The sequence below is a fragment of the Hyla sarda genome, chromosome 7 (genome assembly GCF_029499605.1).
Source record: "Hyla sarda isolate aHylSar1 chromosome 7, aHylSar1.hap1, whole genome shotgun sequence".
Classification (NCBI taxonomy): Eukaryota; Metazoa; Chordata; class Amphibia; order Anura; family Hylidae; genus Hyla; species Hyla sarda.
The window spans coordinates 203,543,970-203,571,106 of record NC_079195.1 but is presented as its reverse complement, the minus strand read 5'-3'; the positions used below and the strand labels follow the sequence as shown (position 1 = coordinate 203,571,106).

Sequence of the window (27,137 nt, the reverse complement as noted above, 5' to 3'; positions counted from 1 at the left end):
GGTGAGGCTGGGCTGCATGCTCCCCTCACATATAATGCCCCCATCGTGCGCCCCTCACATATAATGCCCCCATTGTGCGCCCCTCACCTATAATGCCCACATCGTGCTCCCCTCACATATAATGCCCCCATCGTGCGCCCCTCACCTATAATGCCCCCATTGTGCGCCCCTCACCTATAATGCCCACATCGTGCTCCCCTCACATATAATGCCCCCATCGTGCGCCCCCTCACATATAATGCCCCCATCGTGCGCCCCTCACCTATAATGCCCCCATCGTGCTCCCCTCACATATAATGCCCCCATCGTGCGCCCCCTCACATATAATGCCCCACATCGTGCGCCCCCTCACATATAATGCCCCCATCGTGCGCCCCCTCACATATAATGCCCCCATCGTGCGCCCCCTCACATATAATGCCCCCATCGTGCGCCCCCTCACATATAATGCCCCCATCGTGCGCCCCCTCACATATAATGCCCCCATCGTGCGCCCCCTCACATATAATGCCCCCATCGTGCGCCCCCTCACATATAATGCCCCCATCGTGCGCCCCCTCACATATAATGCCCCCATCGTGCGCCCCCTCACATATAATGCCCCCATCGTGCGCCCCCTCACATATAATGCCCCCATCGTGCGCCCCCTCACATATAATGCCCCCATCGTGCGCCCCCTCACCTATAATGCCCCCATCGTGCGCCCCTCACCTATAATGCCCCCATCGTGCGCCCCTCACCTATAATGCCCCCATCGTGCGCCCCTCACCTATAATGCCCCATCGTGCGCCCCTCACCTATAATGCCCCCATCGTGCGCCCCTCACCTATAATGCCCCCATCGTGCGCCCCTCACCTATAATGCCCCCATCGTGCGCCCCTCACCTATAATGCCCCCATCGTGCGCCCCTCACATATAATGCCCCCATCCTGCGCCCCTCACATATAATGCCCCCATCGTGCGCCCCTCACATATAATGCCCCCATCGTGCGCCCCTCACATATAATGCCCCCATCGTGCGCCCCTCACATATAATGCCCCCATCGTGCGCCCCCTCACATATAATGCCCCCATCGTGCGCCCCCTCACATATAATGCCCCCATCGTGCGCCCCCTCACATATAATGCCCCCATCGTGCGCCCCCTCACATAATGCCCCCATCGTGCGCCCCCTCACATATAATGCCCCCATCGTGCGCCCCCTCACATATAATGCCCCCATCGTGCGCCCCCTCACATATAATGCCCCCATCGTGCGCCCCCTCACATATAATGCCCCCATCATCATCCACCATTCCCCCTACCCCCCTATGGTAATAGCATGAGCTGACGGATGATGGGGGTGCTACTGTCGGGGGGGGGGCAGTTGCACAGTAAAGATTCCCCACATTAGGTTGCGCAGCACAGTAAAGATTCCCCACATTAGGTAGCGCAGCACAGTACAGATTCCCCACATTAGTTAGCATTAGCACAGATTCCCCACCTGGACAGCGCTATTTACATCTGCCTGCGGGGACTTCCTGGTGGAGGCGCACGCTATGTGACATCATCGCACGCTCTGCACACATCGGCGTCCCTGCGCAGCACTTGTGATGCTGTCACTCACCGAGCGCACCTCCGCCAGGAAGTCCCCGCAGGCATATGTAAGTAGCAGTTTAGTGACGGGGCAAGACTGGTTGCCCCGTCATGTGCACCGGGTCTCATGTAGCAGTGTTTGCTGAAGTGTGTGAAGTCTTCCGGCATTTAGCCCTGCTTGTCCAAAGAAATCGCCTGCCCGGCGCCCGTAACTGCATGTCCTGGGCGTCGGACGATACAAATTCCAGATCCCTGGTGCGAGCCGCAAAATTTCGTTCCGCGTCCGGGAGTTTGATACCCCTGACTATATCATTATAATACAGCACTGTCCTCATTACGTAGAAAATGGCGGCGTGTGTCATCATTGTCTGTTGTATAACAGGTAGGTTACCTGTCAGTGTCCCCTTCATCAGTACAGTGTCATGTGGCTGTGACGGGTCAAGACTAGAACTTGTGCCTTTTTTTTTGCGCTCCTGGCATGATGACAAACAATTCCTCCATCCCAAATATTCTTTCACTTTTGAGATTTTTCTGTGACACTTTACATTGTGGCAAGAAGAAAAAAAAATCTTGTATAGTCCCACAAATCCGGCGGGCTTATAAAGGGGTACTCCGGTGGAAAACTTTTTTAGTTTTTTTAAATCAACTGATGCCAGAAAGTTAAACAGATTTGTAAATTACTTCTATAAAAAATTCTTAATCCTTCCAGTACTTAATAGCGGCTGTATACTACAGAAGAAATTCTTTTCTTTTTAGATTTATTTTCTTTCCCGACCACAGTGCTCTCTACTGACACCTCTGTCCATAGCAGGACAAAAACCCCATAGCAAACATATACTGCTCTGGACAGTTCTTGACATGGACAGAGGTGTCAGCAGAGAGCACTTTGGTTGTGACAGAAAATAAATCTAAAAAGAAAAGAATTTCCTCTGTAGTATACAGCCGCTAATAAGTACTGGAAGGATTAAGATTTTTTTTTTTTTTTAAATAGAAGTAATTTACAAATCTTGTAATACTTTAAACACCGGCACTATGGAAAAAGTTGTAGCTTCTTGAACACCCCTGAATGGCTCCTTGTTAAACCATTAATTTGTGAATCCAAAAATAAATAACCTTTTATAGGTGGTGTTAGCGCTTATACATATCTGATAGATTTCCTGCAATGGGGCATAGATAAAAGGTGAAGAATTACTTTTATTTAATCTATAGCAGTTAAATCATCTGGTATAAAACCAGGTCACTAAGTGCCATCCACACTGCCCTTATTATAGAGACCACCTATTCTATATCGCAGCGGAAACCAACATACAGTGATCCCTCAACTTACAATGGCCTCAACATACAATAGTTTCAACATACAATAGTCCTTTCTGGACCATTGTAACTTGAAACCAGACTCAACCTACAATGTACAGAAAGTCCAGATCTGGTAATCGTGTCAATGGCTGGAAGAACTGACCAATCAGAATGGGCATTCACTGGTAAAACCCCTGTATTACTGAAGTGCATGCACTGACTGGTGTCTGGTAGTGCCCCCTACAGTACAGGGAGGTATTACATGTTCTGTACTCTTTACCTGTGCCAGGGTTACCTGCTCCTGTGGACACCAGATGAGGGCGGCTCCATGTTACTTTTTTAGGACACTGTGTGTACTGTACAGGACCCTGAAGAAGCTCCTGTCCTCTACATAGACCAGTGTTTCCCAACCAGGGTGCTTCCAGCTGTTGCAAAACTACAACTCCCAGCATGCCCGGACAGCCTTTGGCTGTCCGGGCATGCTGGGCGTTGTAGTTTTGCAACAGCTGGAGGCTCCCTGCTTGGGAAACACTGACCTAGACAGTGATTTACAGCTCCCAGCAGATCTTTCTTACTTTTATATGTAAGGATTTGCTTTGTCTATATTAGATATCTACTTATTTTTCTTTAATTCTCACTTTTTCCTATTTTCGAATGACATTTTGGTGCCTTTAGAACCTATTACTATGTTTCCATAGAGTTCTGGTCTCAACATACAATGGTTTCAACATACAATGGTTGTCCTGGAACCAATTAATATTGTAACTTGAGGGACCACTGTATACACATATCTATAGCAGGAAAGCTATCTGATATGTATAAGTGCTAACACCACCTATAAAGGTTATTAATTTACAAATATGTTTAACTTTTTGGTATCAGTTGATTTATAAAAAAAAAAAAGAAAAAGTTTTCTGCGGAGTACCCCTTTAAGGGCTTATATAGACCTAAGACTTCCTCGATCAGTGTTTCCCAACCGCGGTGCCTGCAACTGTTGCAAAACTACAACCTTTGCCCATCCGGGCACGCTGGGAGTTGTAGTTTTGCAACAACTGGAGGCAACCTGGTTGGGATACACTGATTTCAACATTGCAGCAGGATCCAAGGTCAATCTAATGTCTAACTGTGATCAGTAACTTCCCTATGATAAACATTCCTGGTATGTGAACAGTGTCTGATTGATCAATTGGGGCCCGAATACCACTGTGCCTTACCAGGCGTTCCATCACCATTCACCTAAGTCACCGTTTCCCAAGCCGGGTGCCTCCAGCTGTTTCAAAACTACAACTCCCAGCATGTCCTGACAGCCGAACTTTCCCAAGCAGGGTGCCTCCATCTGTTTCAAAACTACAACTCCCAGCATGTCTGGACAGCCAAAGTTTCCCAAGCGGGGTGCCTCCAGCTGTTTCAAAACTACAACTCCCAGCATGCCTGGACAGCCGAAGTTTCCCAAACAGGGTGCCTCCAGCTGTTTCAAGCAGGGTGCCTCCAGCTGTTTCAAAACTACAACTCCCAGCATGCCTGGACAGCCGGAGTTTCCCAAGCGGGGTGCCTCCAGCTGTTTCAAAACTACAACTCCCAGCATGCCTGGATAGCCGAAGTTTCTCAAGCGGGGTGCCTCCAGCTGTTTCAAAACTACAACTCCCAGCATGCCTTGACAGCCGAAGTTTCCCAAGCAGGGTGCCTCCAGCTGTTTCAAGTAGGGTGCCTCCAGCTGTTTCAAAACTACAACTCCCAGCATCCCTGGACAGCCAAAGTTTCCCAAGCAGGGTGCCTCCAGCTGTTTCAAAACTACAACACCCAGCATGCCTGGACAGCCGAAGGCTTGGGAAACAGTGGCCTAAGTGGAAGGAGGTGCTGCAAAATATTGGTTTAAGGCTTGGCTTGGGCTTAACCACCATATTGCAGGCAGTTGAAGCCAATGTATCTGCCAATGTCCACAGCGACAGTTGCGCCATGCCCATGTCTAGATCTGTATGCTACATGAATGTGATGCCAATCGTTAGGGCCTTGAACACTTTCTCTATGGCTCATACAGTGCCAGCCTATGCTGTAGTGCCATAGAGATAATGTCATGGCATGGGCTGCGCGATAGTCTCCCTTTGTAATGTAAGGGGCCCATATACCTTCAATAGCTGTCACTGACTGCTATTCCTGCTGACCTTATACACATGCATGCTCAGCTTGGCTGAGTGTGCAAGTGTTTTCAGTGGAACAAGAAAGTCTTATGATCCTCCCATATGAGGCTATGTTCACTACATTGCGAGTATACAAGTACAGTAGACTAAACCAAACTAAACTTTGGTTAATTTCCAAGTATACTCTGGCTATATGTTGGCATACCTTTCTGCCAGTATATCAGCATATACCTGGAAAGTGTGGACATACCCTTATTTCACTTTTTCCCAACCATAGTACCTCTAGTTTTTTTGCAAAACTACAATTCCAGCAGCTGGCGGCACCCTGTTGGGAAACGCTGCCTTACGGCCATAGAAAGTAACTTGGGTGTCAATAAACTTGACCGTGCCGCTTTACCACAACAGCGTTGGCCAGATGGTTCCTGGCAGCTGATGGATGGGTCTGCCCCCCGTTGTAGAGGTGCTGACAGTGCGAATTGGGTGGACTATGTCTAGAGCTATGTTCGGCACTCATGTCGGGTTGTGTAACATGTATGTACAAGCTGTGTAAACACGGCTCAGCTGTGCACAGACTATGCCCCCCGGTATCTTGGGAGGTTTTATTTAAAGGTAAAGCACCGATTAGAGCAGTGGTTCTCAACCTTTTTTTCCTGAGTACCCCCTGACAGCCCATTCCCAAAGAATTGTACCCACATATTAGAGACATTTTGTAATGATTATAGTATAATTCATATGCTTTACTTCCCTCTATAACAGGCCCCCTGTTCCTCTCCCTATCTCTCCAGTCCCCCGATTTACAGGTGAATTCTTCTCTAATCGGAGTTGTTTGTTTATTTTTTCTTCACTATCTGGCCTAGACCGCCATTAAGATTTCTCCCATACAAGACTTTTCCACAGAACCAGCCAAACAAACATACAGTGGTCCTTCAACATACGATGGTAATCTGTTCCAAACAGACTATCGTATGTTGAAACCATCGTATGTTGAGGGATCCTTGCAATGTAAAGTATAGGACGGTGGTCTACAACCTGCGGACCTCCAGATGTTGCAAAACTACAACAGCCAGCATGCCCGGACAGCCGTTGGCTGTCCGGGCATGCTGGGTGTTGTAGTTTTGCAACATCTGGAGGTCCGCAGGTTGTAGACCACTGTTAGAGGAAGTTGTACTCATGTGTCCCCGCCGCTCCGGACCGTCACCGCTGCCCGGGATGTCGCTGAGTCTCCGAGGTGTCCCCGACGCTCCGGCAAGGCCTCTGCTTCCCCGGCATTTGCGCGCTCCGTCGCCGCCATCACGTTGTTACGCACGCCGCTCCTATTGGATGACTGGACGGCGTGCACAGCGACGCGATGACGTTGATGGAGAGCGACGACGATGCAGGGGATCCCGAAGAGGACGCGCCGGAGCCCCGAGGACAGGTAAGAGACATCACCGGAGCTCACGGGGCACCGTAAACGGCTATCTGGCGGCAGCTGAAGTAGTCTGCGCTGCCGGATAGCAGTTTATGCGATGGCTCCGATATAAAAAAAGCATCGTATGTTCATGCTGCCTTCAACATGCGATGGTCTTTGAGAGGCCATCGCATGTTGAAATGATCGTATGTCGGGGCCATCGTAGGTCGAGGGGTCACTGTATAAGGCTCCTATCTGCAGAACAATCCCCACCTATTTACAAACTCCACATGTTTATTGTCACACACAGTAATTGTACCCACTTTACATGCCCATTAAGTTGTTAGGCCCCCTCTGTGCCCCCAAGTTTAGCTGTAGGCCCCAAACTGTCCCCATATATAGCTGTAGGCCGCCATACTGTCCCCATATATAGTTGTAGGCGCCATATATAGTTGTAGGCCACCATACTGTCCCGCTTTGGTGTTCCTCTGGTCTGAGGACCTATTGTTATGGCTCATAGTGGTAGGTCCCCGTTCTGCAGGGGCAGTGGAGCAACAAAGCTGATGGTAGGTCCTGCCCACAGCACCCAGTGCCCGCACTTCCCCTATGCTTTGCTCCTCGGTGCAGTGACATCAGCCTTCCATTTCTTTCAAGGTGTTGCAGACCAGTAACCAGTGGCTGTGGCCGCTAGTGCTGGGCGGTATACCGGCTCATACCGTATACCAAAAAATGTTTCCTGCACTATATGAATTTTTCCTATACCGCAATACCGGTTTTGGTAATACCGCCCAGCTCTAGTGGCCACCGTTACTGATTTTTATTTATGCATTTTTTCTTTTTCATATACCCTGGAGAACTGCTAAGTACCCCTTTGGGGGAACTTGTATCCCAGGTTGAGAACCACTGGATTAGAGAATATGATCATCACAGAGAGGGCTCTTCTATGCTAGCTGGCCTTTTGCAAAGATCTGCTCCAGATTGGATTTATTTTCATGGTCACTCATTGACTTTGCTAGAGGCCTCCATACACATTAGAACAACATTTGCCCAAATCCACTGATTTTGGGGAGACCGTCTATCTATGAGGGGGGCCTCCCAGCTCTGCTGAGAGGATTGGGCACATTGAACGTCCACTGCCTGATCCTTTGGTTCACAAAGAGGAGTCTGATGGCTGTTTACTCCTTTTATTTTTTCTTCTTTTAGAACCAATGAACTCTCAGCTAAGCGTTCATATGCAAGCGGGGGATAGTGAGAGAGAGCTGGAAGCGATAGCATGTGTGTAGTGTATTTTTCTGCTAGGTATATTTGGACATGTCTGCAGCTTTTCTTCACCCAGCGATACATTGTTCACTGAAGGATCCAGCAGCACAAAATGGGGGACAAATATCATTGTTGGTGTGCGGTGGGCTTTTTCCCCCCCCCCTGTTTTTAGTGGTTTATATTTTGCGCAGTTGTGCAAAATTTATCATATGTGTGGACGGCGGATGATACATTTTGCGCAGACTTAGAAGTAGGGATCGACCGATTTTGATTTTTTTAGAGCCGATAACCTGTGAACTTTCAGGCCGATAGCTTATATCCGTGCATTATTGTGTCATGTGCCCCCGCACATAATGCCTCCCTGTCATGTGCCCTGTCATATATATAATACCCCCTGTCTTGTGACCCCCACATATAATGCCCCTTGTCCTGAGCTCCTCACATATAATGCCCCTCACTTATAATTTCCGTGTCCATATCGCGCCCGAGCAGTGGTCACCTTTCTCACACGCTGCTCCGTTCTTGCAGTGTGAGTGAGAGCTGCGGGGATATGATCTCCGGGCGCCGGCACAATGATGTGATGTCATCGCGCCGCCCTGCCGTGGATGGCGTCCCTGCGGCTCTCATGCTGGGAGTTGTAGTTTTGCAATAGCTGGAGGCACCCTGGTTGGGAAACACGGACCTAGGAGTATATATCTAGGGGTTGGGTTATCTCAAAATGAAGTGATTGCCATCCATCAAGTGCAACTGGACGAAGATTTCAGCAATCAGGGGAGTGAAGCGCATAACCACTCCCTTCTCCGGGGTTTGTTCTTATGATCAGTGGGGCTTTCAAAACACTTAGACCCCGACCAATCAAAGCTTTTCAGATATCATTATGACTTGTCAAAATTCTTTCCAAATCACAGGGACACTCTAAAGCATTGGTTTCCAAGTTGTGGACCACCAGATGTTGCAAAACTTTAACTCCAAGCATGCCAGCAGTTCTGCAACAGCTGGAGGCCCACAGCTTGGCAACCGCTGCTGTGCAGGATTGGCTATTGAGTTATACATTGTCATGGGAGATTCGGTAGTGTACATCAGCTATCAGATTCCTGCTCTTCTCTTCTATTTGGAAGGAGCTATGATCTGATTGGTTCCTTTGGACGCCTCCGTCGTCTTTCCCTCTTGCTAGTTGCGATAAATCTTCCCCCTGTTGGGATCTGTGAGCGGTTTGATACATTGGGCTGACAGCACGTGTATAAAGATTAATGGAGGTTACACTATACCGTAAGCAGGGAGGTCACTGCTCTATGGTGCCAAGTGCGGCTGCCCGCTTGTGGTGCCATTGAATGCCTCTTTTATTGTTCCCTGTGCAAATGTGAATGTTCTTTTGACTGTAAAAAAAAATCAAGCAGCCAGCAAATTTATAAAGTAAATATCATATATAACAATGTATGACTTTCATTCCCCTCCGTGCCTCCGAAAAGCAAACAGCTGCGCACTGTGCTGTGATGAATGAGCCTTCTGCCTCCGTATCAGTCCCTAAGCTTTCTATGCTAGACGCCGCGCTTACTTACAGAAAATACTGGGATTTATGGCGCTTCCAATAACCCAAGACTGGAGCTTCGGGTCACTTGTATTAAAGAGCGCTTCAGTCAAGAAAATAGGGATGTCCTGATACAATTATCTTTTAAACAGAGTACCGATACTTTATTTCAAGTACTCACCGATACCAATTACGGATACTTAAAATTAAAAAAAAAAAAAAATGTATGTCAGGTGACAGCAGTGGTAACTAGACTTTGTGAAGGTTTAAAGGACATATGCAGCCTAAATACACTTATCCCCTATCCACAGGATTATTTATTGGGCAGACTAGATGGGCCAAATGGTTCTTATCTGCTGACACATTCTATGTTTCTAATTGTTCGATCACAGGGTCCAAACGCTGGGACCCCCGCAATCTCATGCAACGGGCCGCGGCTCTCCCGTGCAGGAGGCGTGCTGGCCACAGCATGATGCTGCGGCCGACACGCCTCTTCCATGTAGTTCTATGGGAGAGGTGGGGAGGCAGCGTACGTGCCTCCCCACCTCTCCCATAGAGCTGTATGGGGAGGGGGCTTATCACCGACCTCAGTGAGGTCAACGATACGCACATTAGCCACAGCACAGCAATGCCGAGGCCCCGTCGGGGAGATCGCTGGGGTCACAGCGGTCGAACTCCCCGCGATCAAAGCCTTACCCCCTATCCTGTGGATAGAGGATAAGTGTATTTAGGCTGCAGATGTCCTTTAAGCAAAAGCCAAACACAAGGACCGCACGGACACTCAGAAATAAGATATGCCCCCAGTAGTTAGGCAGGAAATTCTCCTACTCCCACCCCCCAGTAGGTAGGTATGAAACCCTCCCCTTATGTAGAAGCCCCCAATAGGTGCTACCCCTTTTAGGTAGTTTGCCCCCAATAAGTCCCCTCCAAAAGAAAATGTATTTAAAAAATCCCACCACTGTTCCCCTGCTCCCGCACAGAGGCTTCTGCGTCTTCTGCTCTGTTAATAGTTCAGGACCTTCTTCTTTGTTCAGTTATCCGTAGTGGTGCAGGACCTGTGTCTTATTTTGTGCGGCAGGTCCTGCACCATTTTGAATAACGGCGATCAATGAAGAGTTCTCAGCATAGGAACATGACGAAAACATCTGCTTCGGGAATCCCAGTTCAGGCCTCCGTAGAAGGAATCGGCAAACCTTTCTGCGGAATCCGCTCGAAAATGCATTGCATCAGTGGAGATGGGGTGTTTCCGGGCGGTGCTAACGCTGGAATGTTCGTCAAGGGGCCCACTGTCTGCTGGAAATTCCACAAAAAATTCCGCCAGGTGAACATACCCTTAGGCTTCCAAGGTTGTATCTCTTTTCCAGGCATCCGGAGCACTAATGGCAAGTGTTATTTATGCAGGCTTAGGGTAGGGTCACAGGGGCGCATCCACAGCGCATTTGACTCTGCCATTGCATCGATGGCAATCACACGGACTGCAGAGCGAGCTTCAGGCTGCGTCTGAGTAGCTCTATGTGTCCGCTCTTATCGGTGGATTTCTACAGCTGGAAATCCGCCACTAAGAGCGGACACACAGAGCTACCCGGCCGCAGTGGGGAGCTTGCACTGCAGTCCCACTGTGACTGTCGTCGACACATCTGCAGCGTCATATGTGCTGCAGATGCGCCCTGTGTGACCCTACCCTAAAGCAATCAACGGTCGAGCCATCAGGGTTGGGTTCGGCCTTGTTTAGGCTTCGTCCACATTGCCGTCGGACTCCGCTGTTCGGAGTTCCGTCGGAAATTTGGCCAGAAAGATGGGAGTTTAGCGGACCAAAAAAATAGTGCAAGCACTATATTTTTCTCTGCTAAATTGTAAAATTACCGGATCACCGACGGACCCCATGCAAGTGAATGGGGTCCGTCGGCACCCGAATGCGAACAGCAATGTGAACCCAGCCTAGATGTGATTCCAGCCTATGGCATAAAACCGCAACTCGTAACATAATGCATGCTGGGAGTTGTGCTTTCATAACAGCTGGAGAGTTATGCGTCTGGATTTCTATTGATTACAATGGCACCACCAATGGCAGTGGCCACGTTTTATTGCTCTGAATCCAGTTAGTGGTCTCCAAACCGTGGACCTCCAGATGTTGCAGAACTACAACTCCCAGCATGCCCGGACAGCCAACGGCTGTCCGGGCATGCTGGGAGTTGCAGTTTTGCGACATCAGGAGGTCCACCGTTTGGAGACCATTGCTTTAGACCGTGCTCACACAGTGCAGTTTTGGATGGTCTGTAGCCTGCTTTGTTGGGTGCCATATTTTAGGAGCTGTTTTTTAGGTAAGCCAAATGGCAAAAAAAAAAGTGTACCACGTAACGGCGCCCTCACCAGGCGCCTCCCAAAGATTGGTTTAGTAGCTTTTAGCCATTGAAGTAGTTAAAGTTCCCATTTCTCGTTTCATTCCCTTTTAATGATGTTGTTTTTTTTCCCAGAAGTTCTGCGTTTCCCGGCTGAGGATCGGTTCATTAGAGATAATGTGAGATTAGTCAGCTCCGAGGCGACCCTAGGGGTCAGCATGGCCTCCCGTGTTTGGGTGCGGGGCCGGACTGATCCAGTGAGGAGCTTCCTTTGTTATGCCCAAGATGGTGATCTCACTGTTTGCGTCTCCGTCATCCCCCCGGCAGACACAACTTTCCTCGAACACATCGGCCCAGTCGCTGACCCCTGAGGTTGTGTTAAAACAAAAGCTTTTGATTAAATCATTTGTGGAGCCGATTTCCCATTGTTCTGCAATTTCATTAGTTTTTTTTGTTTTTGATGTTTTTTATACAGTGGTGTTTGCAGCGTCATTTTATGTTCTCGGGATTTTAGGCCGTGCATCGGGTTTACAAGCGAAGCATAGAGGGAGGTGGTCTGTGTATACTGGAATGCCGAGTCAGCACATTTTCTTTGTGATTCGATGCAACTTTTACAGCCTCGGCCTGTGCTCTGCGGGAGACAAAGGATTCCAATATGTCCATCCGTGATCCGCACTGGAACACTGGCGCAGAACTTGGCCTTTTCTGTGAGCTCTCCTGCGTCTTGCCTCTGCTGCATTAAAAGGCATAGACCAGTGGTCTGCAAACTATGGACCTCCTGCTGTTGTAATACTGCAACTCCCAGCATGCCCCCACAGCTGCTGGCTGTCCGGGCATGCTGGGAGTTGTAGTTTTGCAACAGCTGTAAGCCCACACTCCTGGGTTCAAAACCATCTGCCTGGGCATAAGAAAAACCTGTATTAGGCTGGTTTCAAATCACGTTTTTCCCCATACGGGAGCGCATACGGCAGGGGGGAGCTAAAAACTTGTGCTCCCGTATCCCTGCCGTATGCGCTTCCGTATGTAATTCAGTTCAATGAGCCGACTGGAGTGAACCGGTCGGCTCATTTTTCCCCGTATGCGGTTTTCTTCCTGACCTAAAACCGTGGTTGACTACGGTTTTCGGTCCAGTAGAAAACCGCATACGGGGAAAAATGAGTCGACCGGTTCACTCCAGTCGGCTCATTGAACTGAATTACATACAGGAGCGCATACGGCAGGGATACGGGAGCGCAAGTTTTTAGCTCCCACCTGCCGTATGCGCTCCCGTATGGGGAAAACGTGATGTGAACCCAGCCTTATGTGTGGTTTAGCGCTTAGACCTTGTTCACGTGTATTTAAATAAAAAAATCTAAAAAGTTAGCCACTCAGTCTGCGTCAAGGAATACCCTTGGATTTCTGATGCAGGTTTTGACATTTCCACCTGCCTATTTCTCAGTCTTTTCTTTATGCGGGCTCGCTCCGTACAGTGGGGCTGATCAATGTCCTAGTTTCGCACGTCAGTTTTTGTGCAGATTCTGTTTTGTTCCCTGCACATGGATTTGTAATATTGCTTAGGCTATATTCACATTGCTATTGTGTTTTTTTTTTTTTTCCCCATAGGCCCCAAAAACGGGTCGGAGCACCACTGACTCGACTGCGTCACTACTGCGTCCAGACCGATCCCATTGACTTAACTGGGGTCTGTTGGGCATCCGCTAGTTAACCGGGGAAAAAAATATAGTGCATATTTACCATATATGTGTTGTCACATGTTATATTATATATGATAAAATCTTTTATGAATGTTAAAGGGGTACTCCGCCCCTAGACATCTTATCCCCTATCCAAAGCATAGGGGATAAGATGTCTGATCACGGGGGTTCTGCCGCTGGGGACCCGCGCAATCTCTCCTGCAGCACTCCTGCCACGCCCCTCCCATAGGCTTGCATTGAGGGGCGGTGCAGTAACGTCGGGATACTTTAGCCCCTATATCACCCATCATCAGCCACGGAGCGATCTTCGCTGAAGAACTGGGGTGCTGCAGGAGAGATCGAGGGGGTCCTCAGCCTTTGGATAGTGGATTAGATGTCTAGGGGCGGAATTCCCCTTTAAGTCTTCCCTGCTTGCTCTGTTAGTAGTCCTCTGGGCGAGGGGATATACTTACCTAGTCCTGTCTTCTCCAGCTGTAATCCCGCCCCCTCAGTGTGATTGACAGCCCACATCACCGCACTGCTCTCTAAGCAGACCGAGCACAGCAATGACACGGGCTGTGCCCGGGCTGTCAGTCCCGCTGAGGGGACGTTATCACAGCCGAGAAGACAGGACTTGGTAAGTATAGCTCCCTGCCCAGGGGACTACTTACGGGCCAGCAGGGGACACTTACTAACATCATATCCTCAGCATCCCTGCAAGAAGAAAGATCTTCTGGGTATGGTGAAGATGAAGATTTTACCATATATAACACGTTGCCATTCGTGTAAACATACCATTGAAGTTAAAGGGAAAAATTATCAGAAAATCTGCAGCATATTCACAACATCACTTGGCACCTGCTTCTGGAAGGGCCCATGCACGCCACAGAATGTCCACTTGTAGATTTTAGTGCAGCAGCCTCCCATTGCTTACAATGGGGTTCTTCTGCACCGCGCACACTACAGAAGTTCTGCAAGGAAATTCCCATTTCTGACTGAACATTGGTGCAATCTGCCCGGAAATGCGAAGGAGCGGTCCTAGAGCGGACTGATTCTTTGGGCTGATGTTCTTCAGTGTGTGTGTGGGCCCTAAATACCACAAAACCGGCAAATGTGGCCACACCCCGAGACAGAGCAAAAGTTTTTGGAACCTTCTCATCCTTTAGGACCCTCCATCCTTGTCCTGATATGTCGCTGGTGCTTGGAGCTTTGACAAGGATTACGTACAAGGGTTTTAACTAGGGAATGTGCAGAAATAATCCTCTCACTTGTTAATCTCTCAGACTAAAACCATTCATATCAAAACACCAGAACTCTGTACAGTGTGATCACCCACCCCGATACTGAGAAGAGATTTCCTTGTATTGTTATGACACAGCAGGATACTGTAATGCAGTGTTTCCCAACCAGGGTGCCTCCAGCTGTTGCAAAACTACAACTCTCAGCATGCCTGGACAGCCGAAGGCTGTCCAGGCATGCTGAGAGTTGTAGTTTTGCAACAGCTGGAGGCACCCTGGTTGGGAAACACTGCTGTAATGCCTTGTACGCCTACATCATCATCATCATCGTGCTGCCACACAAGTCGTAAAGTGCTGGCGTTCTCAGGTTACCGGGTAGGAAACTCCGATTGTGATCTCATTTACCGCAGCCTGGTGAGGAATCCATAAATCAGCGTCTGGATGATCTGTATGGGCTCGATGGCGATAGAAATAATTGGATCTTACAGGTCACGGACGGCGCTGTCCTGATTCATCATTTTATTAGTCACACTCATTCAGGGCATTGTTATGCACACATTGCCTCATTGTTTCCAGGCCTGTGCCAGCCTCTATCGGATGATCAGACTTTAATAAAGGGAGACTAAGCAGTTAATAAGTAGTTGGTGGCATACACTTATCTTTAGTTTGCACACCTATAATCTTTATTTGATACGCAAAATAGGTCATAGGGTTTTAGGTTTATATGGTGTTACCTTTCATTCGGCCGTAGAGCTTGGATTGTTGCACGCGGACAAACGCAGAAGTGCATGTTAAAGGGGAAATCGACAGGATAGGGAATAAGTGTCTGATCGCATGAGGTCTGACCGCTGGAACACACCCCCCCGCAACCTCCTTCCAGCACCTCTGTCTTCAGAAGACAATTTCTTCTCTTGATCGGAGCTGCCATGGTTGCCCCCACCACGCATCTTTATGGGAGTGCCGGAGATACTTCACTCGTGTATCTCTGGCTCTCCCATAGTCACATGGGGAGGGGCCTGACCGGTTTTGCGGTATAGGGAAAAATTCATATCGTACAGAAAAAAACTAGGGATCGACCGATTATCGGTTTGGCCGATATTCACGATTTAGAACATTATCGGTATCGGCAATTACCTTGCTGATAATGTCCCGCCTCCCTGGCCAGAGACCGCCGCCGCTGCCCCATTGCCTCCCCCATCCCCGGTTTTATAATTACCTGTGCCCTGGATCCGTGCTACTTCTGGCTCCTGCGCGCTGCACAGAGCAATCACAAGTGACGTCCTCAACGCGACGTCACCGTCAGTGCGCACAGTGACAGCTCAGGATGCCGCCGGAGCCAGAAGTAGCGCGGACCTCGGGCACAGGTAATTATAAAACCGGCGATGGGGGGGGGGGGGAGCAATGGGGCAGCGGCGGTGGTGGTTGGACTAGGGAGGACCCCAGGACAGGCAGGGGGAGAGAAGCGGGTGGTGGTCTCTGGCCTCGCAAATCCCACTGCAGTTCATTGATTTAAAGCGCCCGCTTTAAATCATTGATCTGCAGCGGCTTCTGCAGGGCTGGGTGGGTGGGGTGGTTAAGGGAAATAGCATATAACTTATACCGGAATATCGGTCTAAGCTATCAGCCTGAAAGGTCACAGATTATCGGTATCGGCCCTAAAAAATCGATATCGGTCGATCCCTAAAAAAAACACACCGATATTCGGTATGAACCGGTATACCGCTCAGCACTATCGGAGCATGCCCCATGGCAGAAAAAAAAAAATCCAGCCTGACTTCACATTATTTTGGCAGACTTTTTTTTAATGGTCCTTATAAACGTTTTTCACGCGTAGACCGCTTTAAGACCTCCAAAACTATTAGTCAGTCCAACCCGCAGGATTTTATCAGGATCGAGTAACTGTCTGTATGGGGTTGCCTCAACCCTCCCCTGACAGAAGAAGGATCTGACATGTTTGATTTGATGCAGCAGAATCCTATTGCCAATGATTTGGCTACTGAAATCCCACCGCCAAAATCGGCCTGCTCGTACTTTTACTGCAGACATTGCCATCTTTGGGGACAGCAGTGTCAACGAGGTCCTAGCGCAGGACCTCCAGAGTGAGAGACATTATTTGCGGTTATCAAAACAGGAAGATGTTTCCCTTAGAAATAGTGCTAGCGATCAGCTGACCACTAAGCAAACACTTGTTCATTGGCCGATAACAGGGCTTTGACCTGCTTAAAAATCCTTGTTAGGCAATGTTCACATGGCGGAATTCCACCGTAAATTCCATTGAAATGTATTTCCCATTGACTTCAATGGGATTCCGCTGTCGTATTCACTCAGAGGAATTTCCACGGTGGCAATTCCGCATTCTGCAAAATTGAAAGATTCCCATTGAAGTCCAAAAAGGATTTGAATTTTAGCAGAATTGTGTTTTTAAGAAAACAGAATTCCGCCGCAATTCCTCAAAAATTCGATGGGTGGCTGATGAATGATGGGGGCCAAGGACCGCACTTTTGTTTGCACCTTCTCAGCACGGCAGTCGAGCCTTGTCATAGGCTCCGTAAACGATCGCCAGTCATTGGTGGTTGGTTCTAACCGCTCTTCACTCTGACCAGGAGATGAGAACCACCATCTAATAACTCAGAATTACCTTATTTAGGGTATTAGAAAATGTGTTAAACTGGACAAAAAAAAAACTTGGAGCCACAATTGCTCTTATGTGTAGAACCAAAGTTAGAATTTCAGGAGGAATCGGTCGTAGAAAGCTTTTTTCCTTATGTTAGGTATTTATAGTTCAGCAGTCTTAATAGATTAACCCCGCAGAAGTGTGGCCCAGCCAGACCTCAGGTGGAGATATTACTGGGTAGTGTGCTGCGGCCGATAAGCTCATATGAATTATGTCATCCATTGTTACCACTTCCTGTTTTTAAAATGACTGCGGACGCGGCTGTTGTGGCATTTAAAAAAAATTTTTTTTTTTTTTAAAGAAAGAAAAATCTTTTAACCTCTGGCATCTGATTTTTCTATTTTTATACTAGTTATTTGTATTTTCTCTCAGCAGTACAATATACATTGTTGCCAGATATGTCTCGTGGTGGGATCTAAATGATACAGGGTCTAGCTAGGACATTTTTGTGTATAATACAGTCCAGTCAATGCCTTTTTTTTCTTCCAGATCACAGTATGTACCCCGACATTAGGGATCTAATTTACTGCATGCTTTTAAGTCTGTACTAAAGAAAGCGGTTTGCCAAACTTTTCCTCTCAACAGCTACAGTGGAGCAAAAAAGTATTTAGTCAGCCACTAATTGTGCAAGTTCTCCCACTTAAATTTTGTTTCTGGTGTCCTTCGACAGCTCTTTGGTCTTAGCCATAGTGGAGTTTGGAGTGTAACTGTTTGCGGTTGTGGATGGGTGTCTTTTATACTGATAACAAGTTCAAACAGGAGCCATTAAAGGGGTACTCCGGCACTTAGACATCTTATCCCCTATCCAAAGGATAGGGGATAAGATGCCTGATCGCGGGGGTCCCGCCGCTGGGGACCCCCGGGATCTTGCACGCTGCACCCCATTTAAAATCAGTCCCCGGAGCGTGTTCGCTCCGGGTCTGATTACTGTCGATCAGGGGGCCGGAACATTGTGATATCAAGGCTCCGCCCCGTGTGACATCACGCTTCTCCCCCCTCAATGCAAGCCAATGTGAGGGGGTGAGACCCCCACGATCAGGCATCTTATCCCCTATCCTATGGGGAGTCCAAATACAGGAAGTGAGGTCAGGACAAGCAGGGCTCTGTGCAGACTCCTGGCTTGTCAATCATCCTGATGTATGAGCCAGGGGCATGTTATAGAGCAGTGGTCTCCAACCTGCGGACCTCCCAGATGTTGCAAAACTACAACTCCCAGCATGCCCGGACAGCCAACGGCTGTCCGGGCATGCTGGGAGTTGTAGTTTTGCAACATCTGAAGGTCTGCAGGTTGAAGACCACTGTTGTAGAGCCTTAGTGCACACTGTCCTGCTTTTCCTTAGGGTGCATGCACACCACGTTTTTGTAATACAGTTCCCGTATCGTTTCTTTTATGAAAAACGGATTCCTTAAAACCTGACTAAACTGTATGAAAACGTGTGTACAAATTTTAACCCGTATACGGTTTTAAAAATGATGTCCGGTTGCATCCGTTTTTTAAGGAAAAAACGTATACATTTTTAATTTTTCACTCCATTTGTAATAAAGTTTCCATTGTTTGATTGAAATTCCAAGAAAAACAACTGTGCAAAGTCCAAAAACCGATTCCGAAGAGGATGCTCCAGAGCCCCGAGGACCGGTAAAAGACATCACCGGAGCACACGGGGCACAGTAAATGGCTATCCGGTGGCAGCTGAAGCATTCTGCGCTGCCGGATAGCAGTTTATGTGATGGCCCCGACATACAAAAGCATTGTATGTTGATGCTGCCTTCAACATGCGATGGCCTCTGAGAGGCCATCGTATGTTGAAATGATCGTATGTCTGGGCCATCGTAGTATTGCAAATATACATATAATGTTATTGTCTACATTATATAAAAAGTTTTTGTTGACGACTAGAGATGAGCGAACTTACAGTTAAATTTGATTCGTCACGAACTCTCGGCTCAGCAGTTGATGACTTATCCTGCGTAAATTAGTTCAGCCTTCAGGTGCTCCGGTGGGCTGAAAAAGGTGGATACAGTCCTAGGAAAGAGTCTCCTAGGACTGTATCCACCTTTTCCAGCCTACCGGAGCACCTGAAAGCTGAACTAATTTATGCGGGAAAAGTCCAACTGCCGAGCCGAGAAGTTCGTGACGAATCGAATTTACTGTAAGTTCGCTCATCTCTATTGACGACCAGTACACTTTAATGAAAATTATTCATATCTAGTAAAGGTCGAAGGCTGAAGGCTATCGTAGCCATGTGACATCTTCCCCTCCATTTCCACCCCCTGACAACCATAAAGGAGATGAGATAGCTGCAGCACGCCCCAGAGGTTATAGCTATATATTATTCAAGGACACGTGTAATGGCAGAAGAGTTTACATGTACACATCCAGATTGTTTACATGACTTAATCCTGTAAGATAACCCTGTTCTCCATATAAAGTGAAATAACCAGTTCTTTACGTTTAGTAGAGCGCAGTACAAAGGTCCACATGCCTCGGGGAGCGCTCGGTGGGAGTCTTATATTGGGCATATGGATAAATCATCTCAAAGTCTCTTTATTCTGCAAAACTGGCAGGATGCTACATGGTGCCGTTTATGGCATTCAGGCCGCACCATCCATACAGGCTTTCACAAAACTGCCTGGATCCACAAGACAAAATAAGGGAGTTGCATTTTAGGCATGTTTCTTTTGTTCAAGGAAATAACTCAACAATAATACTGTATTCTTGAGCTCTTTAAAGGGTGCCGCCAGTTTCTTGTAGGACTTAAAGGGGTAGTCCAGTGGTGAAAAACTTATCCCCTATCCTAAGGATAGGGGATAAGTTTGAGATCGCGGGGGGTCCGACCGCTGGGGCCCCCTGCAATCTCTCTGTACGGGGCCCCGGCTCTCCGGCCAGATAGTGGGTGTCGACCTCCGCACGAGGCGGCGGCCGACACGCCCCCTCAATACATCTCTATGGCAGAGCCGGAGATTGCCGAAGGTAGCGCTTCGGCTCTGCCATAGAGTTGTATTGAGGGGGCGTGTCGGCCGCCGCCTCGTGCGGAGGTCGACACGCCCCCTTCCAGCGGGCTGTCGGGGCTCCGTACAGGAGATCGCGGGGGGCCCCAGGGGTCGGACCCCCCACGATCTGCAACTTATCCCCTATCCTTAGGATAGGGGATAAGTTGTTCACCACTGAATCACCACTGGACTACTCCTTTAACCCCTTAAGGACACATGACGTACTGGAACGTCATGTGTCCACTCCCGATCTATAACGCGGGGCCACGGCGTGGCCCCGCGTCATAGCGGGTCGGGCCCGGCCTCTAACAACGGCCGGGACCCGTGACTAATAGCGCGCGGCATTGATCGCTGTGCCGCGCGCTATTAACCCTTTAGACGCGGCGTTCAAAGTTGAACGCCGCGTCTAAAGTGAAACCGAAAGCATCCCGGCTAGCTCAGTGGGCTGTTCGGGATAGCCGCGGTGAAATCGCGGCATCCCGAACAGCTGACAGGACAGCGGGAGGGCCCCTTCCTGCCTCCTCGCTGTCCGATCGCCGAATGACTGCTCAGTGCCTGAGATCCAGGCATGAGCAGTCATCCGGCAGAATCGTTGATCACTGGTTTCTTATGAGAAACCAGTGATCAACATAGAAGATCAGTGTGTGCAGTGTTATTGGTCCCTATGGGACCTATAACACTGCAAAAAAAAAGTGAAAAAAAAAAGTGAATAAAGATCATTTAACTCCTCCCCTATTAAAAGTTTGAATCACCCCCCTTTTCCAATAAAAAAAAAAACAGTGTAAATAAAAATAAAAATAAACATATGTGGTATCACCGCGTGCGGAAATGTCCGAATTATAAAAATATATCATTAATTAAACCGCTCGGTCAATGGCGTGCGCGCAAAAAAATTCCAAAGTCCAAAATAGTGCATTTTTGGTCACTTTTTATATCATTTAAAAATGAATAAAAAGTGATCAATAAGTCCTATCAATGCAAAAATGGTACCGTTAAAAACTTCAGATCACGGCGCAAAAAATGAGCCCTCATACCGCCCCATACACGGAAAAATAAAAAAGTTATAGGGGTCAGAAGATGACAATTTTAAACGTATTAATTTTCCTGCATGTAGTTATGATTTTTTCCAGAAGTCCGACAAAATCAAACCTATATAAGTAGGGGATCATTTTAATCGTATGGACCTACAGAATACATATCAGGTGTCATTTTTACCGAAAAATGTACTACGTAGAAACGGAAGCCCCCAAAAGTTACAAAACAGCGTTTTTTTTTTTCAATTTTGTCGCACAATGATTTTTTTTCCCGCTTCACCATAGATTTTTGGGCAAAATGACTGACGTCATTACAAAGTAGAATTGGTGTCGCAAAAAATAAGCCATCATATGGATTTTTAGGTGTAAATTTGAAAGAGTTATGATTTTTTAAAGGCAAGGAGCAAAAAACGAAAATGCAAAAACGGAAAAACCTCCGGTCCTTAAGGGGTTAAAGGGATACTCCTGTGTAAAACTAAACAGAAAGTTAAACAGATTTGTAAATTACTTCTATTAAAAAATCTTAATCCTTCCAGTACATTTTAGAGGCTGTATACTACAGAGGAAATGTTTTTCTTTTTGGATTTCTATTATGTCATGACCACAGTGCTCTCTGCTGACCTCTGCTGTCCATTTTAGGAACTGTCCAGAACAGGAGAAAAATCCCCATAGCAAACATATCCTGCTCTGGACAGTTCCTTAAATGGAGAGCAGAGGTCAGCAGAGAGCACTGTGGTCATGATATAAGAGAAATCCAAAAAGAAAAACATTTCCTCTGTAGTGTACAGCCTCTAAAAAGTACTGGAAGGATTACGATTTTTTTATAGAAGTAATTTACAAATCTGTTTCACTTTCTGGCACCAGTTTATCTAATAAAAATAAGCTTTCCACGGGAGTACCCCTTTAAAGGTGTTTTCTAAGATCTAGAATGAAGGAAAAAAGTCATCTATTCCCATAAATCAGTGGTCTGCTGCCAGACACCTTTTAGTGGTGACTTATCTCCCTAAGAACACAAAGTGATCATGCAGTTGAAATTCAATATGTCCCTTTCTTCTTTCCTTTGTCATCTGCATTGGGGCAGAGTTGGGAGGTCCCCATACACATGAGTGTCTGCCAGGTCCTTCTGGATTCGGAGGTTTCAGTCCTAGTGCGTATGAATAGTTTAATAGGGATGTCGGGGGATGAAAAATAAAAATTATATGGGACTGGGTGTTGTGTAAAAATAAATAACCGATACTTGCCTACCCTGATCCCCTGCAGCCGCCATACCTGTTCTTTGGGTTCCCGCTCGTTGCTGCTGGTAGTGGTGACACGTCGTCATGGCCCATCCACTTAGGCACATTCCGCTTGGAAATTCTTCTGCACACTACGCAATTTCAGATTCAGATCTTTCCACTCTGGAAATTCATCCACTAGAAGGATGAACATTTTAAAGGGGTACTCCACTGCCCGAGCTTTCAGACCATTTAGTTCCCAAAGCTCGGTGCGTGGTCGTGATGTCACGACCACGCCACCTCAATGCAAGTCTATGGGAGGGGGCGTACGCCCCCTCCCATAGACTTGCATTGAGGGGGCGTGGCGGAACTAAATGGGCTTTTTGAACCAAATGTTCTGAACACTGGGGCAGTGGAGTACCCCTTTAATTCTTTCTGGTGACTACTAAGCAAAATGCATTGCCTGTTATGGGGACTGGCAATCCTGATTCACTCTGCGCCAGCAGCCCTCGAAATCTCTTCCCAGAGTTTCTCCGGGTGAAAAATTCGGTAGTGTGCCATAGACCCTTAGGTGATCTTATATCACGATTTTTGTATCTGTCGAGTTCATATGATTATATCCTTTAAAAAAATATAGACTCCTATATCTAGATGTATCAATTGAATTCTATTGAGAAAAAACGTTTTCAACACGTGCTTCCATTTTGGTCAGTTTTTTTTGCTTTTGTTTTTTGTTTTTCCAATGGAAAATCATGGTTGACCAAGATTTTTCGTTCCGATTCAAAAACAGATGCATCTGATTTTCGATTATTTTTTTTTTTTTTTTATCAGACTATTTTATATGATTTTAGACTATTGCATTTTTGGATGCAAAAATCCTCAAGTGAACGCGGCCTTAGCCACTGATTGTCTGAAGCGCTGTCCTTTCTTAGACAGTGACTGAGCGTTTCCTGTGCACGTCCTACTGTGATAGAGTGCCATTATGGCAGACCGCTCTTATCTATGGATTAGACGCCTTTCACACTACAGGTATCATCCTGCTTTTTTACTGCCGTTATTTTACATAACAGATGAAAAAAAAAAACAGACGCAATGACGGATGATAACTGATGACATCATCCTTCTGATGACCATTTTTCAAAAAGCTGGTGGTGTTCATCCGTTATCAGTTATTACCAGTTACATCCTTTTTTTTAATCAGGTTTTTAATTTTTTATTTTTTTTTTAAAGCATGCTCAGTAGAGATGAGCGAACTTACAGTAAATTCGATTCGTCACGAACTTCTCGGCTCGGCAGTTGATGACTTTTCCTGCGTTAATTAGTTCAGCTTTCCGGTGCTCCGGTGGGCTGGAAAAGGTGGATACAGTCCTAGCAAAGAGTCTCCTAGGACTGTATCCACCTTTACCAGCCCACGGGAGCATCGGAATACTGAACTAATTTATGCAGGAAAAGTTATCAACTGCCGAGCTGAGAAGTTCGTGACGAATCGAATTTACTGTAAGTTCGCTCATCTCTAATGCTCAGTACAAAAACGGATGTTAAAAAAAAAAACTGACAATAAGGCTGGGTCCACACTACGTTTTGTCCCATACGGGAGCGCATACGGCAGGAGGGAGCTAAAACCTCGCGCTCCCGTATGTGACCGTATGCGCTCCCGTATGTCATTCACTTCAATGAGCCGACCGGAGTGAAACGTTCGGTCCAGTCGGCTCATTTTTGCGCCGTATACGCTTTTACAACCGGACCTAAAACCGTGGTCAACCACGGTTTTAGGTCCGGTTGTAAAAGCGCATACGGCGCAAAAATGAGCCGACCGGACCGAACGTTTCACTCCGGTCGGCTCATTGAAGTGAATGACATACGGGAGCGCATACGGTCACATACGGGAGCGCGAGGTTTTAGCTCCCTCCTGCCGTATGCGCTCCCGTATGGGACAAAACGTAGTGTGGACCCAGCCTAACAGATTTTTTTTTTTTTTTTTTTTTTTGAACATCCGGTTCCCATAGACTTTAATGTTAAATTTTAACGTCCGGTTTTCACCATTATTTTTGCCGGACCAAAAATTTGTGCATGCACCGTCTTTTGTGCCGGCAAAAATAACGGACATTAGTAAAAACGGACATAACTGATGCAAAGGGATGTTCAAAAAATCCCATTGACGTGAATGGTATTTTTTGATGGCCGTTTTCAGGACTTTTTGCCGGGAGTAAGAACTGAGTTTTTTTTTACAGGATGATCCCTGGAGTGCGAAGGGAGCCTTTCATGGATGTTCTTTTTATTAACTTCCCTGTGTGAAATTTTCCAGCGGACATTCTGTAAATATACGCATTGTGAACATAGCATTAAAGGGGTACTCCACTGGAAAAAAAAAATTTTTTAATCGACTGGTGCCAGAAAGTTAAACAAATTTATCAATTACTTCTAATACAAAATCTTCATCCTTCCAGTACTTATCAGCTGCTGTTATGATCCACAGGAAGTTCTTTTCTTTTTGAATTTCCTTTCTTTCTGACTACAGTGCTCTCTGCGGACACCTCTGTCCATTTTAGGAACTGTCCAGAGCAGGATAGGTTTGCTATGGGGATTTGCTCCTACTCTGGACAGTTCCTAAAATGGACAGAGGTGTCAGCAGAGAGCACTGTGGACAGGCAGAAAGGAAATTTAAAAAGAAAAGAACTTCCTGTGGATCATAACAGCAGCTGATAAGTACTGGAAGGATGAAGATTTTGTATTAAAAGTAATTACAAACCGGTTGATTAAAAAAAATGTTTTTTTTTTTCCAGTGGAGTACCCCTTTAATGCTATGTTCACAATGCGTATATTTACAGAATGTCCGCTGGAAAATTTCCAGGCGGACATTTTAAAGGTTGCCGGCAGAAGACACCAGCGCTTTGACATACGCCATCTCCATAGACGGCAATGCATTTCCGACTGGATTGTTCAGAAAGAATATACAGAGGTGTCAGCAGAGAGCACTGCGGTCAGACTGGAAACTACACAACTTCCTTGTAGTTTACAGCAACTGATTAGTACTGTGGATGGATTAACATTTTTTAATAGAACTTTCTGGAGCCAGTTCATATGAAAAAAAATAAGTTTTCCACCGGAGTGCTCCTTTAATGCCTGTGAATTATTAGCTTCTGCTCTTCATATCTTCAGCAATGTGGATACCAGGGTGAAGTGACTTCACCGCGTCTCCTGCCCTTTACCCCATGGCGCTGTGGCTGGGTACACAGTGCGCGAGCCTCACACGGAAGGTTATCTTCCTTTCTTGTCTTTTGAAGGAAAAAAATATCGGTGAGCTCATATTTCTCATGTGATACTGGAGACTGCAGCGTCACTGGTATATCGCAGCCATTGTCTCACTAGGAACTTCCAGGTCTTGGGAAAACAATGAACACTTTTTAGATGGGGTGGAGAACACTCGCTTACGAGTTTTCTGGTCTATTCTTTCAACTTTTATGAGAAACTGACAAAATGAGTTCATTTTGTGGAGATAACACTTATGCTGTGTATACCGTATATACTCGAGTATAAACCGACCCGAATATAAGCCGAGGCCCCTAATTTCACCCCAAAATCCCAGGAAAAGTTATTGACTCGAGTATAAGCCTAGGGTGGGAAATATATCATCCAGACCCCCGTCATTAACACCCTCATCATCATCACCCCCTTCATAATCACCGCCTGTCATCATCCCCCTTTCATCATCACCGCCTGTCATCATCCCCTTGTCATCATCCCACACACCCCCTTCATCATCCCCCCCCCTTCATCATCCCCTTGTCATCATCACCACATGTCACCAGCCCCCCCCACCTTCATCATCACCACATGTCATCAGCCCCCCCCCCACCTTCATCATCACTACATGTAATCAGCCCCCCCACCTTCATCATCACCACATGTCATCAGCCCCCCCCACCTTCATCATCACCACATGTCATCAGCCCCCCCCCCCACCTTCATCATCACCACATGTCATCAGCCCCCCCCCCTTTTCATCATCGCTTGTCAATGTCTGATACAGTGGTCTTCAACCTGCTGACCTCCAGATATTTCAAAACTACAACTCCCAGCAAGCCCGGGCAGCCATCGGCTGTCCGGGCTTGCTGGGAGTTGTAATTTTGAAACCTCTGGAGGTCCGCAGGTTGAAGACCACTGCGGCCTTCGACATCATCCACGAAAAATCGTGCTGAAAAACTCTGCTTATACTAGAGTATATACGGTATCTATCTATCTGGGAGTTGTAGTTTTGCAGCAGCTGGAGGCACCCTGGTTGGGAAAACGCTGATCTATAGTATTCAAATGCTATGTCCCCAATACAAAATCTACAGCTTATAGCACTATGGTTGTTCAGGTGCTATTGCAATTCTAGTGACTCCGTATACTACGGTTTTAGGTCCGGTCACAAAACCACATACGGGTCAAAAATGAGCCGGTCGGCTCATTAAAGTAAAATGGAGTTCAGCTCTGGTCCGGCTGGGGTACGGGAGAGCCCGTTTGCCCCTCCCCCAGCCGAATCCGGCAGCCGTAATGTAAAAACGAAGTGTGAATGCAGCCTTACCGGGGTATACGGAAATGGGAGACTTGTAGAGAATCGCACAGCCTGGTGATAAATTTGGGGGTACAGTGAGCGGTCTATAGGCATCCCTTCCCATTAAACCTTATAGTAGTTGGATGGACTCCCTCTATAGTATGTACATTATCTACCAGTCGTCTCCATATTTTGGACCTCTGAATGTTGCAGCTGTTGGCTGTCCAGTAGGGATCGACCAATTATCGGT

General features: G+C 47.1%; 1 protein-coding gene across 1 annotated transcript in view; it reads left to right on the top strand.

Annotated features, from left to right (window-relative positions):
- The window catches only part of RNF11 (ring finger protein 11), a 47,202-nt gene that overhangs the window by 988 nt on the left and 19,077 nt on the right, over positions 1 to 27,137 (top strand). The window lies entirely within an intron of this gene.